This window comes from Lygodium microphyllum, chromosome 16 (genome assembly GCF_053477565.2).
Source record: "Lygodium microphyllum isolate KBCC chromosome 16, Lygodium_microphyllum_v1.1.10, whole genome shotgun sequence".
NCBI classification, from domain to species: domain Eukaryota; kingdom Viridiplantae; phylum Streptophyta; class Polypodiopsida; order Schizaeales; family Lygodiaceae; genus Lygodium; species Lygodium microphyllum.
Genome location: NC_141150.1, coordinates 14798008 through 14802138, shown reverse-complemented (window position 1 = coordinate 14802138; position 4131 = coordinate 14798008).

The window sequence follows — 4131 nt, the reverse complement described above, 5'->3', positions numbered from 1 at the left end:
ATATATGGTAGTTTTGATAGTGGTGCCACAAAGCATATTACTTCTCTATGCACAAATTATTTACTTCCCTTGAGCTTGGCCCTAAGGATAGCATTGTGACATGTGCCAATAACTCCTCTTATCCTATCAAAGGCATTGGAAACATTGTGTTGTGATGATTGTTAATGGTAGTAGTACTTTTAGACTTATGGATGTTTCATATGTACCATAGATAAAAAAGAATCTGTAATTAGTTTTTGCACTTGTTAAGATTGACTTGATCATGAAGTTTATTGGCAGCATATGTACAATTCATGATCTCTCCTATAATGATACAATTATTGCATCTTGTTCACTATGTCATGGGCTATAAGCTTAATATAATGGGAATTGTGTGGAAGAAATGACACGTGTTCATAGATAGTTTCAAATGCAAAACGTTGGCATGCAAATTTCAGCCATTTGAATTTTACTAGTTTGCTGTAGTTGCAAAAAATTGATATGGTGTCTTCATTGCCTATTCTTCAAGCACCTAGAAAACATATTTGTGAAGTCTTCATTGCCTATTCTTCAAGCACCTAGAAAACATATTTGTGAAGACTTCATATTGGATAAAGTGTACCATGCTTTGATTCCAAAAGATGGTTCAAGGAGAGCTATTTGCAAATTGTAGCTTACACATGGTGATGTTTGTGGTGTAATGCAAACAACATCTTTTGAAAACTACTTGTAGTTCATGACTTTCGTTGATGATTACTCTAGGCATGCATGGGTATGTGGTTTAAAAGCTAAGTCTAAAGTGTTTTTGTGCTTCAAGCAGTTTGTTAACATGGCTCAAAATTTATCAGGATGTTAAGTGGGTAGTCTTCACTTTGATTGAGGGGGGAGTATGTCTAAGGAATTTAATGCATACTTGGCTGAGTGTGGGATAATAATGTACAATGCTACAAATATCATAAAAAAATGGTGTAGATGAGAGAAAACGTAGATCACTTATGGAGATGGTATGATGTGTGATTAAGAGTCAAGCTTTGCCACATAGTCTCTGGCTTGAAGTTATTTATGTGCAACGTATGTACTCAACAAGTGTCCCACTAAGGTTTTGTAGTGTACCACTTCGTATGAGGCTTTGCATGGTACGAAGCCATCTATGGCTCCCTTACATGTTTTTTGTTTCTTGGCTAATGCTTTGATATCAATGCAACAATGTAAGAAGTTGGATGCTAAGGCTTTAATAAACACCATATTAGAGAATTTGGAATCTCCCAAGTCCCACTTTCAAATAAGGGGTAAAGATTTGGCCATGTGGCTAAATCTTAATCCATGCTTAAAAGTGGGACATGGAAATACAACCTATATAGTAAATAGGGTAGGCTCCATTTTCATATAAGGGGACAAGATTTGATCATGTGACCAAATATTTACTATATCAAGAATTCCCAAACTGTATGAGCATTCCCAAATTCCCTAATATAGTGTTAATATGTATTTTTGTTGGGTACAATAATTCAAGTAAAGGTTATAAGTTATACCATTCACATAATAGGGGTATCTTAAGTGTATCTTGGTAAACCGTGATGTTGTCCTTGTGCAATATGCTATTCAACCTTTATGTTCCTGTACGATAGAAATAAATGTATGTTGAAAGGATATTTATGAAACTTAATTGTCTATTTTCAGTGGTGTGTAGTCACATGCAATGCTAAATGAGGTAATTTTTGAGCCCATGCATGTTTCTCATGATAAAATAAATCAACTAATTTCTAATGTAGATATGAATGACACACTTGTTGATGAGAGAATAGAGATTGAGCAACCTAGGATTACACCAAAATGGCTGGTGCAAACATTTCATGATAGTAAACTGGATGCACCATTGGCTACTCATACTCGTTCAAGGCTCTTATAGTGCCTCTTATGCGTTAGATTGCTAAGCATTGGCTATTTCTAATTTTTGTGATGAGGATGAGCTTGTGTCTTTTGAAATGGTATAAAACTCAACAAAATGGGGGGCTTCTATACAATTTGAATATGATGCTACTATTAAAAAAATGATACTTAGTTCCTTATGTGATTTTCCTCTTGCCAAGAAGGCCATTTTTACCAAGTGGGTTTATAAGCTTAAGCACAAGCTAAATGGTAGTGTTGATTACTACAAAGCTAGACTTGTGGCAAAGGGTTGTGCTTAGTTAAAGAGCATTGATATTGATAAGACCTTTGCTTCCACTTGCCATATGGCAACCATTTGTAGCATTTTTGCATTAGCAACTTATAATGGTTAGAATGTACATTAGTTGGACATTAAAGTTCATTTCTAAATCATGATTTACATGAGGAAGTGTATATATTTTAGTATCATGTTTTTGCAACAAGAAAAGTTTGGTTTGAAGCAAGCGCCATAGGCTTGATATAAGAAGATACATGTATAGACATGGTTTTCAAAATAGTCAAACTAAAAGAATCTTATATCTCAAACATGAGGGTGATGTGCCTTTGATAATTGTGGTTTATGTCAATGACATATTGCTCCACTATTCCTTATGAGATACATATTGCTAAGTTTAAGGCTGGTTTGAATTCAGGCACACATGTTAGATTTGGGCCTATTGCATCATTTTTTGGGCATCTAGTTTAAGGAGTGTGATGGATCTATTGCTTTATGTCAAACAAAGTATGTTGAGATAGTAATATGGAGATTCGGTCATGAAGACTGCAAGCCTATTGCTACCCCTATGGAGACAGGTTTGAAGTAGAGACTTCATGATGCCCAAGACTACTTTCATATCTTTCTCTATCAATAGGCTGTTGGATACTTGATTTATGTATCATTTATGAGGTTTGACAACATTCAATTTGTTGCCTCACAAATGAGCATACTTATGCATAGCCCAAGTACTATGCATTGGTAGGCAGTGAAGTGGATCTTTTGCTATTTGAGTGCTACTTCGAACCTTGGGCTATTTTATCCCAAGCGGGAATCATTACCACCAAATTTATCCCAAGGGGGGATCATTACCACCAAATTTACATGCTTTTTTGGATTGTGATTGGGATGGTTGTTACAATACTCATATATCCACCAATGGTTTTTGCTTCATGTTTGGAAACTCATGTATATTGTGGTTGAGCAGCAAGAAGCAACCCACTGTGGCCACTTCTAGTTGTGAAGTTGAGTATAGGATAGCTTTCACAACTATGGTTGAGTGTGTTTGGCTCAGACACCTCTTGGTTTATTTGGCTGCTAGATAGATATTTGCCACCACAGTCTTTATTGATAGTTAGAGCGCATTGGTAGTTGCATGGAATCTAGTGTTCCTTGCATATACTAAGCACATGGAGGTGCACTATTATTATATCAAGGAGAGACCCTCTGTAAGAGAGATCAGCTTGGTTCATGTGCCAATACAAGATAACCAAACTTCGAATCTTATTTCAAAGATTTGGGCTTAGTCCTCTTTGTGCATTGATCTAGTCCACTGGACATGGCACTTCTCTATACATAAGTGCTAGCTCTTGTTCACCACATCTCTCCTAAGGGTGATTTGTTGCCATATTTTAGCAATGTTGTGTGTAAACAAACTTACCACTGGGCACTTTTATCCCTCTTTAGCAGGATTTTTTCCCTCATCCTTATATATATGCCTATTCACTTTTAGGACACACTTAGTCTTGTAAATCTTCTCTATTGATACCTTTCAATACACTTTGAGTTGTGCTCTCTCAAGCTTCTTGTTCTCCAAGCTGTGTACTTGCATTCTTGCTACCCTAAATCCAACAAAAAAATGAATAGGTCCACAAAAGAAAGGGTTTAGTGTATGGCATTTAACTATTATGGTTTTTGGGTTGAACCTATGAAGACAATGATTTAATTGTTTAATTAGTCACCTAGCAAGCCATTGGATGGTAAGATTCTAAAAAAGGTGTGGCATGGCAAGAAACCCTCTTTTGACTACTTGCAAGTATTTAAATGTAAGGCTTACATGCATATCTCAACAAATAAGTGGAACAAGCTTGATCCTAAGAAGTGCATTTTTCTTAGATATGGTGATTTAGGCGAGATGGTTTATTGTATTTGGGTTCTTGAAGCTACGAAAGTGCATAGCCATGATGTTATACAATGTAAAATAACCCATCAAGACAGTTGAGATATGC